General features: G+C 37.5%; 1 protein-coding gene and 1 pseudogene across 3 annotated transcripts in view; one reads left to right on the top strand and one right to left on the bottom strand.

The window, feature by feature from the left end:
• SLC44A5 (solute carrier family 44 member 5) overlaps positions 1–12942 on the top strand; it is a 393104-nt gene that overhangs the window by 72271 nt on the left and 307891 nt on the right. The window lies entirely within an intron of this gene.
• Positions 3716–3809, bottom strand: LOC116875121 (annotated as a pseudogene).

Raw genomic sequence — 12942 nt, 5'->3', positions numbered from 1 at the left:
AGGCAGAGAGGCAGGCAGAGAGAGAGAGGAGGAAGCAGGCTCCCTGCTGAGCAGAGAGCCTGATGGTGGGGCTCCATCCCAGGACCCTGGGATCATGACCTGAGCTGAAGGCAGAGGCTTTAACCCACTGAGCCATCCAGGTGCCCCACAAATGATAGCATTCTTAATGGCTGGTGCTTTCTGACACACTAGACACTAAAGTTATTTATTCTTACTTTAAAAGAATAAAGTGTTTATTATTTTTAACTTTATTTCCCATTTTATACTTATTTAAGAAACCATTCTTATTTTTTCTTTCTTGTACCTTTGTTAATTATTATGTCTGTTGCTTCCTGAATATTCTCCTGTAAATGTCTTTTCTGCTCTTCACATGTATTTTCTACCTTTTGTCATTGTGATTTCTTTTCCCTTCCTCCCTTCCTTCCTCCTTCCCTTCCTTCCTTCCTAATTTCTTTTTCAAACGAGTATAGAGTTAATGATGAGAGAAAAGAAATTATGATTCTAGTGAATAGATTTCAGTTACCACAACTAGGGATAGCCTGAGATTTCCTGAAAAGGACAAGTAGAAAAAAATTCAGTTTCCAGCACTGGAAAGAAAGAACACAGTTTAAAGACAAACAATGTTTTTGGAGGGGAAGAGGCTTGCTGTACAGCAATCAATACAGTAGAATTAGAAAAGACCAACATGAATCAACCCCTAAGTGCAAAAAGTAATTAAGGGCACAAAAAGCACATAATAAATGTCAAGTACAAAACAGAAGCTGAGAAATTACAGAGTGAAGTTCAGAGTTTAAAAATGACAGAAAGACCAAAGGTGGCAAATGACAAAAACATTTCATATAAGACTAACTAAAAGTGCTAAAATATCACAACAATATTACATAGGACACAATAGGTCAGGACACAGCCTTGAAAGGTGTCTAATGGATAGTAAGGGTGAATCATTGAGAGGGTCTTATAGACATTGATTTAAAAAAAGTAAGATTAAAAGAGTTCTTTGTCTCAGAACTTTCAAAAAGCTTAGTCTTGCTAAACAGAGAAATCAATGTAAAATGAAAGAAATAAAATTGTTCTTTGGAAATGTTACCAACCAGTAAGTGCAAAGAAATTGAGAAATTTGAATCCTCATATAGGACCAGATATGCTTGCTTTTAGGATTAGTGATGTCCAAGGCCTTTAGAAATACTTTATAAAAGAGTATGTTGCTTTTGTGTATTTTTTTCCCAAGTCACCCAAGGTAGGCCACTTTTAAGGCTTCCTTGGCTTTCTGTGTGTTAGAGTATGACACACCTGTCCCTTACCAGGTAAAATGAAGGAAAACATCAAGAGGATGTACAGAAATCATAGCAAAAGAACTTCCAACCTATTAAACCCTTTGGGGGGAAGTGGGAAAGGAGAATGTGCTCATTATGTGAAGTGGAGAGCTGGAGGAATGGGAATGCTCACTCTGGAAATCCTTTGTCTTAAACCCTTTGGGCTGCTATAACAAAACTATCATGGACTGGGTGGCTTAAACAAGATTTATTCCGGGGGCGCCTGGGTGGCTCAGTGGGTTAAAGCCTCTGCCTTCGGCTCAGGTCATGATCCTAGTGTCCTGGGATCAAGCCCCGCATCGGGCTCTCTACTGAGCAGGGAGCCTGCTTCCTCCTCTCTCTCTGCCTGCCTTTCTGCCTACTTGTGATCTCTGTCTGTCAAAAAAAAAAAAAAAAAAAAAAAAAAAAAGACTTATTCCTCACAGTTCTGGAGGCTAAAAACTTCAAAATTTACCAGAAGCCTATTTTGCTTGTTTCTTGGCTTCTACAAGAAGTCTTGTAGACAGCTGCCTTATAGTTGTGTGTGTATGTGAGAGAGAGAGAGAGAGGCAGACAGGCAGTCAGGCAGACAGACAGACACATAGACTAATCCCTTCATGACGGCTTCACCCTCATGACCTAATTACTTCTCGAGGGCTTCATCTCCACATACCATCACTTTGGGGATTAGGGTTTCAGCATATAAATTTGGAGAGGACCAGGAGCATTCAGTCCACAGCATTCTCAGAGATAGAAATTTTCCAAAGAGAGAGCAATTGTTCTTTTAAAATTGTATGTTAGCAGCAGGATTCAAAACATGGGTGTGCCTGATTAATTTATGCTCTATTCTCATTATGCTTGGGGAACAAGGCCCACAAAAGATGGAGTAGGCAGAGAAGGTGGTAGCACCTGAGGGTGTCACCTGAGGGACAGGAAGGCAACTGAAATAAATCACAGGAACTGAGAGAATCAATGGAAATGGAACATGAAGAGCTGGTCTTAGGCAATGCGGAGGATTCTGAATCCTCTGCAGGCTGTCACGGGTTCTCCAGTTCCACGCAACTGTTATGTATCTGGTCCTGGAAAGACAGCCGTCAACTCTGGAATTACTAATTATATTACTTTAAATGTAATTATATGACTTCAAATGTAACTTCCAAATATTCCCTTAATTTTATATTTAAGCATTTTCCAAATATCAGAAAACTTCAAAGAATAACACAATATGAGCACTTACATACTCATTACCTTGATTCAGTAATTGTTTATATTTTGCCATATTTGCTTTAAATAACTATTTATAAGTATATTTTTTTTCTGAATGCCTTAAAAATAAGCTGCAGACATTGTGATATTCACCATAAATGTTTTATATAACCATAATATTATCAACAGACTTAAGAGAATTAAATATATATATAATGCAAATAGGTTATTTTCAAATTTTTTCAATTGTCCACAAATGATTTTTATTTTTTATTATTTTTTAAAATTTTATTTATTTATTTGAGAGAGGGCAGGAGACAGCATGAGTGGCGGGGAGGGGAAGGAAGAGAGAGGGGGAGAAGCAGACTCCCCACTGAGCAGAGAGCCCAATGTGCGGCTCTATCCCAGGACCCTGGGATCATGACCTGAACTGAAGGCAGATGCTTAACCAACTGAGCCATCCAGGCACCCCAACAAATGCTTTTTAGATCTCTTTTTTAAAAGCCAGTATTCAAAGAGGATTCAGAGATTGTAATTGATTTCTACGTCTCTCCAGTGTCTTTTAATCTAGAAGTCTCAGTTTCTTTCTTTATAACTTTAACTTTTTGAGGACATTGCAGGACAGTTGTCTTTTGGAATTTCCCACATCCTGCATTTACATGATTTCTCTCATTTGGTGGTGTTTTCCTAGTTCATATATTCTCTGGATTTCCTTCAAAATCAAAAAGTAGATCTAATAGGTTGATTAGATTCAAGCTAAACATTTAAAAAAATATATTTTATTTGTTTATTTGACAGACCGAGATCACAAGTAGGCAGAGAGGCAGGCAGAGAGAGAGGGGACAAGCAGCCACCCGGCTGACCAGAGAGCCCAATGTGGGGCTCGATCCCAGGACACTGGGATCATGACCTGAGCCGAAGGCAGAGGCTTTAACCCACTGAGCCACCCAGATGCCCCAAGCTAAACACTTTTTTAGCAAAATGTTATGCAGATTATGTCCTTATTTCATATTATGTTACTGCAAAAAGCATGTAATGCCAGTTTTTCCACTAAAATTATGTTGTTTGATAATTTGGTTAATATGAAATCACCAGATCTCTTCATTGTAAAGGCATATTTTTTCCTCTTTACAATTAGCAAGAATCTGTGGGATAATACCTTGAAACTTTGTGAATAACCAGCAATCTTTCACATAAAGATTTTATTATTTTTTAAAAAATATATGGAATGCTTCACAAATTTTTGTGTCATTCTTCTGCAGAGGTCATGCTAATTTCTTTATCGTTCCAATTTTAGTGTATGTGCTGCACTCCCCTAAAGGTTTTAGTGTCCAACAAAACTCCTTGCCTAAAACAGCTATATCATTAGGAATTGCAGAAGTTGTGATTTTTCTAATTTATATATAATTTCTTCTACATTTTTTAGCTGACATTCTTCTGTGAAGAATAACTGTCTCTCATCAACTGGCTCTTGTATTTCTTTCTAAAGAAGCAGGACACCGTCATAATTTTAAAAAATGATTATAGCAATTTTGAATATAGAGAAAAACAAACCCAGCTGTAATCTCAACAGATAGTAAACCAGGGTTAACAATTCAGTGTGTTTCTTTCCATTCTTCTTTCAAAGCCTATAAGTATATATATTACAAAATTTGATACATAAGTTTTATATCCAGCCTTTTATAGTTAGTATTATATCATTATCTTTACTATGTATGCTGTTAAATATTCTTTAAAGTTTTTTTTTGCTGGCTGTCTGCCATTTCATAATTAGGATGTGGCATACTTTATTTCCCTATTCCCTTACACCAGGGGGCCACATATCCTGCTTTGTCCAGGGCAGTTCTTATTTATGACTGTTGTCTTTGCAAAATTATTAAAGCACCCCCTTTTACTCCCAGAGTCATCTCAGTTTGGAAGACAAATTATATAGTCACCCTATCATCACTGTATCTGCAATTGGCCATTTGCTGTTTTTAATTTTCTAATCTATTTACTCTTGCATAAATCTTTAGGTGTTTTTCTTATTATTTCATCAGGATAAATTTCTAAAAGTGAAGTGACTGGATCAATGTGTATGAATATTTTTGAGGTTCTAAGTATTGCCTTGTTTGTATTTCTGTTAAATAAGTAAAACACTGTACTGTTAAACTGAACTCAACAAATTTCTCTGCTTTGCCTTCCCTTTGGAAGGGTTTATTAATATTGGCACTATTAACATTTTAGCCCAGAAAGTTCTTTTTGTAGAGGGCAGTCTGTGCACTGTAGTAGCACCTTTGGCCTTTACCTACTACCTGCCAATGGCGCCCCCACCCCAGTTGTGACAATCAACACAATCTCTAGGTATTGCCACATGTCCCCTGGGAGGCAAAATAACTCTCCATTGAGAACCACTGGCTTAAAAATAATAAATGTTTTTGTTTTTCAACATTTCTTCAGTGATTCAGGGTCTCTTCTGATTCCATACAAATTTTTGGATTATTTGCTCCAGCTCTTTGAAAAATACCGGTGGAATTTTGATCGGAATGGCATTAAAAGTATAGATTGCTCTAGGCAGTATAGACATTTTAACAATAAACCTGGGGGCATCACGTTACCTGATTTCAAGCTTTACTACAAAGCTGTGATCACCAAGACAGCATGATACTGGCATAAAAACAGACACATAGACCAGTGGAACAGAGTAGAGAGCCCAGATATGGACCCTCTACTCTATGGTCAAATAATCTTTGACAAAACAGGAAAAAATATACAGTGGAAAAAAGACAGTCTCTTCAATAAATGGTGCTGGGAAAACTGGACAGCTATATGGAGAAGAATGAAACTCGACCATTCTCTTACACCGTACACAAAGATAAACTCAAAATGGATAAAAGACTTAAACATGAGACAGGAATCCATCAGAATCCTAGAGGAGAACATAGGCAGTAACCTCTTCGATGTCAGCCACAGCAACTTCTTTCAAGATATGTCTCCAAAGGCAAAGGAAACAAAAATGAAAATGAACTTTTGGGACTTCATCAAAATCAAAAGCTTCTGCACAGCAAAGGAAACAGTCAACAAAACAAAGAGGCAACCCACGGAATGGGAGAAGGTATTTGCAAATGACAGTACAGACAAAAGGTTGATATCCAAGATCTATAAAGAACTCCTGAAACTCAACACACACAAAACAGACAATCATATAAAAAAATGGGCAGAAGATATGAACAAACACTTCTCCCATGAAGACATACAAATGGCTATCAGACACATGAAAAAATGTTCATCATCACTAGCCATCAGGGAGATTCAAATTAAAACCACATTGAGATATCACCTTACACCAGTTAGAATGGCCAAAATTAACAAGACAGGAAACAACATGTGTTGGAGGCGATGTGGAGAAAGGGGAACCCTCTTACCCTGTTGGTGGGAATGCAAGTTGGTGCAGCCTCTTTGGAGAACAGTGTGGAGATTCCTCAAGAAATTAAAAATTGAACTTCCCTATGACCCTGCAATTGCACTACTGGGTATTTATCCCAAAGATACAGATGTAGTGAAAAGAAGGGCCATCTGTACCCCAATGTTTATAGCAGCAATGGCCACGGTCGCCAAACTGTGGAAAGAACCAAGATGCCCTTCAACGGACGAATGGATAAGGAAGATGTGGTCCATCTACACTATGGAGTATTATGCCTCCATCAGAAAGGATGAATAGCCAACTTTTGTATCAACATGGACGGGACTGGAAGAGATTATGCCGAGTGAAATAAGTCAAGCAGAGAGAGTCAATTATCATATGGTTTCACTTATTTGTGGAGCATAACAAATAGCCTGGAGGACAAGGGGAGTTAGAGAGGAGAAGGGAGTTGAGGGAAATTGGAAGGGGAGGTGAACCATGAGAGACTATGGACTCTGAGAAACAATTTGAGGTGTTTGAAGGGGTGGGGGGTAGGAGGTTGGGGGAACCAGGTGGTGGGTATTGGAGAGGGCCCGTATTGCATGGAGCACTGGGTGTGGTGCAAAAACAATGAATAGTGTTATGCTGAAAATAAATTAAAAAAATTTAAAAAAAAAGAAAGAAAAAAAGAAAGAAAAGAAAAAGCAATAATAAATGTTTCTATTCCCCCTTATCTAGCTTATTTGTCCTAAGCTGTTAGTTTTCGGTAAAGAATTGCCTATTTAGCCTACTGGTAATAATAAATTGTAAAAGTTCCTTGTTCAAGGTTACCTGATTAAAAATGATTGAATAGGAATTTGAGCTTAGGTCTGTCTGTTGTCAGTCTCATCCTCGGGTCCTGCTGCCTCATGTAAGTACTGTCATCAGGTATCCACTATTGCTACACAGGCCAACAATGAGAAAAGAAGTGTTTTGTCTCTGGTGAGTTTTTGGTAATCATTTGGGATCTGTTTGATTGTTATCAAGATAGTTCTTATTTATTTTTATCATCTGTAAATGGGATTGGCTGTGTGAAATCAATGTTTTAAAACTTGCAGTACAGGTCCTGGTACACAGTGGGTGTTCAATATGTGCTGGTTTCCCCCTATACTTATATTGGGTTATCATAACCATCTGCTAATGGGTCTGCACAGGGCTTAAAGGAGAAGCAAATGAAGGGGGGCTGCTCACCTTTCCATCTAACTACTTTCAAAAGCTGCTCTCTCTGATTTTCCTCAATGTTGAGGGCTCACACATTGAAGAAAGAACAGGAGTCAGACTCCAGGGCATTGACAAATGAAGGAAACACAATTTAAGTCACTGAAAGTGGTGTTGACCCCTCTTTTAATCTTCTGTTTCAAAAGCTGTTTGTTCAGAATAAGAAAGCCGTCTTCAAGCTCTGGAAGTAGAACACTGCATATGTGGCTTCATTCCAGCTTGTATGGGGACAGGTTCTAACATGTAAACATAGGGCTAGTGAGTGGGGAGAGGACAGACTGGGGAGAATATCATCCACTGATACTTCCCAGAGTCACTCCACCACGACTGCCAGTTAAGTCCAAGTGAGGATGGGCCGACAGAAGGAATCTGGCTAACTCTTCTAACAGGAGAAGGAGGTTTGGCTGGAGTTCAGCAGCTAAACTCAACTTAGAACCTTAACTATGATTATTTCAGGAAGCATGGCTGAACTAAAGCTAGTTTTATTTAGGTTTCTCTTAAATAGTGGACACTGCTGACTGTGAAGGTTTTTGAAAGGAAAAGCAGGGAGACGCGATGACAGAATCACATTTCCTCCAGAAGATACTAGACCAGGAAAGAAAAAAGAGACTGGATGTGAGATACAGGAAGTTCTCATCTATTCTTAACGTATTTTTAACTTCAAAGTGTGATACTTTAGGCTTTACAGTAGTCTGTGGTTTTTAAAACATTTTCACGAGGGGTGTCTGCGTGGCTCAGTCGTTAAGCGTCTGCCTTTGGCGTGGGTCATGGTCCCAGGGTCCTGGGATTGAGCCCTGCATCGGGCTCCCTGCTCAGTGGGGAGCTTGCTTCTCCCTCTCCCACTCCCTCTGCTTGTGTTCCCTTTCTCGCTCTGTCTCTGTCAAATGAATGAATAAAATCTTAAAAAACAACAACAACAAACATTTTCATGAATAATAGCTTTTTGACCACTGTAACATGGCCTCGAGAGGCAAGTCAGGCAGACCCACATTCTGGAAGAAGAAATGAAACAGGGAGAAGTAGTGATTTTCCTCAGTTTTACAGAATTAGAAATGACAGGGGATCCTTGATGCCTACATCAGCATGGTCTGCATTCTACCCCAATGCTTATATAGTTCTAGAGCTTACACCATTTCTCCGCTCTTAAGACTTTTTTATTTTTGGTATTGTTTTGCTGGCTTTTTAAACTACTCCATTTGTGAATAGTTGTTAAAAGAATGATTATGTGGTTGCCTCCTCCAACTTCAGTGCAACATTTCAGAGTGTGCCTACCATGTTGTCTGAAATGTGGGTACCACCCACTACTCTCTGTTTTTGTTGTCCTCATTTGTGTCCTAGTGTAAGGCTGAGCAGAGTTTATTGCTGTACATATATCACATTTTGAATTTATGATAGCTTTCTATTAATGGGTTGGAAATTATTGTGTTTCAACCTCTGTGACCCTTTGTCAGGACAACTCAGCTTGGGGATATATTGCCGAATTGTAATTTAAAAACCCTTGGCCCTTCTCCCTGTCAGACAAACTTGAACATAAACCAGTGTTGTCTTAAATAGGACAGAGTTAGGATTTCTTTTTCAGTAAACGATGGATATTTGAAAAACAGCATATGCTTAAAATAGCATGTGTTCTCTCTCTCTCCCTCCCTCCCTCCCTCCCTCTTTCTCCCTTTCAGATTGATCACAATGTATGAAAGCATAATACAAAGTGGGAAATGATCTCTTTTAGTTATCATGGTGCTGTTTTTTTTAAAAAAAATCTTATTATATCTTGCTTACTAGAAATAATAACATCAAGCACTTTTGTCTTAATTACTTTTAAAAAATTTTAATTCCAGTATAGTGAACATACAGTGTTATATTAGTTTCAGGTGTACAATATAGTGATTTAACAATTTTGTATATAACTCAGTGCTCATCATGATAAGTGTACTTTAATCCTCTCTACTTTTTTCACCCATCCCCCTACCCGTCTCCCTTCTGGTAACCATCAGGTTATTCTCTATAGTTAAGAGTTAGTTTTCTGGTTTGTCTCTTTATTTGTCTTTGTTTTGTTTCTTAAATTCCATGTATGAGTGACATCATATGGTATTTATCTTTCTCTGACTCATTTAACATTATACCCTTTAGGTCCATCCATATTGTTACAAATAGCAAGATTTCATTCTTTTTTGTGACTGAATAATATTCTATTTCATATATATATATATATATATCTCACTTCTTCCTTATCCATTCTTCTACCCATGGACACTCAGGGAGCCTCCATAATTTGGCTATCAGAAATAATGGTGTAGTAAACATATGGGTGCATATATATCCTTTCAGATCGTGGTGCAATTTTAATTTCTAACTCTTAACTATTTTATTTTATAAATCTTTCAGACCCAAATTACCTTATGTCCTAAATATTCTTCAGTTTCAGCCAGTTGAAATTCATAGTTTTATTACTCTCTCCCTTTTTCTTATTTCCCTTTTCTATTATACCCTATCCATCCATCCATCCATCCATCCATCCATCCATCCATCTGTCTATCCATCCATCCGTATCTCTTAGTAGAGGAAGCCCCCAGGGTTAGCATGCATAGAAGCTAAAGCAGCACAATTTCAGAATTTAGTTTAAAAAAGTATTCTTAAATTAAGCAAGTGTAAGTGAGTTTGAAATTTATCTTCTCACTCCTATTTTGCAAGTGTTTCATCATGATAATATTATTATCTCTTAAATATAATCATATAACCAAGTGCTCATAATTTATTGACTTTATGTGGTATCACATTAAGAGGCTGAAGAGGTTGAAATTTGAAGTCAAAATTGGAGTATAAAATTTAAAGAATTGAAATTTATTGAGTTTAAATGTATCACACTTATTTATTTTTATTTTTTAAAGATTTTATTTATTTGATAGACAGCCATAAAGGGAACACAAGCAGGGGGAGTGGGAAAGGGAGAAGAAGGCTTCCTGCCAAGCAGGGAGCCAGATGTGGGGCTCCATCCCAGGACCCCGTGATCATGACCCAAGTGGAAGGCAGACACTTAATGACTGAGCCCCCCAGATCCCCTTAAATGTATAGAATTTAAAGTTGAAATTTAGAGTGCAGATAAAAATGGCTTTCAGTGTCTATCCTCGTATGTTGCAGTAACTGATCTTTATGATTTCAGTGGCTGGGCCATTTCAGTGTCTCTGCCCACCTCCTTGTATACTGCCCTCGCAGCCCCATCTCCTCACAGGATGGATCCTGTCCTGCTGGTATCGTGCATCATCACCCCCAATCTGTGGCATTTTCGTCAGTTACCTCAAGATTACCTTACACTCCAGTCTCTGAAGGAAATTGACAGGTGGTCAGAGAGTTTCAGCAGTTAAAAGAAATGTCTTACTTCCTAAGAGAAAACTCTATGTATAAATTTCCGTCTTAAGAAGAGTATTGTGATGAATTTAGATAACTTGGAGCTAAGTGACTGGAGAGTTATTACATTGTAAGGATGTATTATTTTTAGGAGATGAAGGTCAGAGTCGTGTAAACTAAAAAGTAAGAAAAAAACAACAGCTTTAGTATCCACATGTTTATTATTTGTGAAATGCTACATATTTTCCAATATAAAATAGGGTTACTCATGTTTTATTATAGGAAATTTGGTGTGCATTGGGGAGGAGGTACAAATAATAATGTAGTAAATCCAGAAGAATATCTACCTAGTTTATGAGCTAAGAAATATATCTTATTCTCACACTTTGTTGTAATGTTGTCTCTACTGTCTTTTGTTGAAATATGAGAAAAGAAAAAAGAAAATTTAAGGACATATCCAGAAGTACAACCCTGAAGGCCTGTTTGTGAGTTCAAATTGAAAAAAACAAAACAAAACAAAAAATCTTGTAATGAAATAATCTTTACTAATACTTAAAATACCTGACTATCCTAAAGAGCTTTGCTGAGATAAACTTTCATTTTATATAGTTCTACTTAAAGTACACAGCTCAGTGGTTTTAGCATATTTACAGAATTGTGTAATCATCAATATAATCTAATCCTGGAATATTTTCATCTCATTAATAAGAAATTTCTTTAGCATTCACTCCCCATCCCCTACCCCAAGGCGACTACTAATCTGTTTTTTTTTTTTAATTGATTTGCCTATTCTGGAAATCTTACATAAATAAGAATCATAAATACATGCTTTTTGGAGATGGACATCTTTTACCAATAATTTTTGTTATTATAGAAGATAATTGTTTTCTATTTTTTTAACATATGATTTTTTAAAAGAAGAAAGAACCGCTTCTATCAAATAACTCCTAACAACTTTAAATCATTCAGTCTTTCTCTATTTGTTATTTTTTCCTTAATTTGTTTAAGAAATATTTGTTGAGTACATAATATGAATCAATCACAGCTGGGTGCTGGACATATTGAGGTATACAAGATAAGCAGCTTAAGAGTTGTTGATAGAATAGGTAATAATGGGGGCACCTCGGTGGCTCAGTTGGTTAGGTATCAGACTCTTGGTTTCAGTTCAGGTCATGATTTCAGGGTTTTGAGATCAAGCCCTGGGTCAGGTTCTGCAGTCAACACGGAGTCTACTTGAGATTCTCTCCCTCTGTCCCACTCACTCTCTCTCTCTCTCAAATAAATACATCTTAAAAAACAAAAGAATAGGTAATAATAACCATTGTAGTGAGTGCCACAAAGGAGAAGTATAGGCTGCTGTACTGTACAGTGTGGACCTAATTTAGTTTTTCTAAAGAAATTATTTAATGTATGCCTATGTATATGTGTTTTAAATAATTGGGATCATATGATATATAAAGTTTAGTGTATTTTTTCTTAAAACTATATTATGAATGTTTTTCCATTTCTTTTTTTTTTCTAAAGGTTTTATTTATTTATTTGACATAGAGAGACACACAGCAAGAGAGGGAACACAAGCAGGGGGAGAGGGAGAGGGAGAAGCAGGCTTCCCATGGAGCAGGAAGCCTGTTGCCGGGCTCGATCGCAGGACGCTGGGATCATGACCTGAGCCAAAGGCAGATGCTTAACGACGGAGCTACCCAGGGGCCCCTATTTTTCTATTTCTTTAAATATTCTTTGAGAATGCTATTTCTTAAAAGATTTATTTATTTATTTCAAGGGGAGGGGAGTGGCAGAAGGAGAGAGAGAGAGAGAGAGAGAATCCCAAGCAGACTCCCTGCTGAGCGTGGACTTTTTTCCCCCAACACAGGGCTCAATCTCATGTGAGATGATGACCTGGGCCGAAATAAAGTCTGACGTTTAACCAACTGAGCCACCCAAGCATCCTATAGAATGCTATTTTTAAAGGCTCCATAATTTTCTACTGGATGTATATACCAAATTTATTAGAAATGAATATCCTGGAATTTAGACTGCTCACAGGTGGCTTAAGTGGCTTTCATCCTGAGGCTTATAAAGACAAAAAGTTCACATGTGAAAGCATATGAATTTGTAACCAAGAACTACTAATTGATTTCTTTTAATTATGTCTGCCTTGTACATTTTGCTTTAAAAGGTCTCTAGAATCAGGACTTAGGATTTATGGCTCCTGGAGATAAGAAGGTAGTTATAACACTTTTTGCCTTTAACAGCCTCGCTGTCACTGCTTTATGATATTTGGGAAATCTCAGAGAATTAAAATAGAAGGGAAGACAGACAGAATGATGGCTGAGCTCTCATGGTCCTTCTGGACTCCAAACTGAGAGCTCTTTCTGGACTTAGTGTAGGTATTTAGCTGATTGTGGGGAACTTAGGGACAGGAACATATATTGTTGAAAATAAAGTTTTTAAAGAGATGGTGAC

The sequence above is a fragment of the Lontra canadensis genome, unplaced genomic scaffold, assembly GCF_010015895.1.
Source record: "Lontra canadensis isolate GAN:19392208 unplaced genomic scaffold, GSC_riverotter_1.0 scaffold40, whole genome shotgun sequence".
NCBI lineage: Eukaryota > Metazoa > Chordata > Mammalia > Carnivora > Mustelidae > Lontra > Lontra canadensis.
This window is presented reverse-complemented; position numbering and strand designations above follow the sequence as displayed.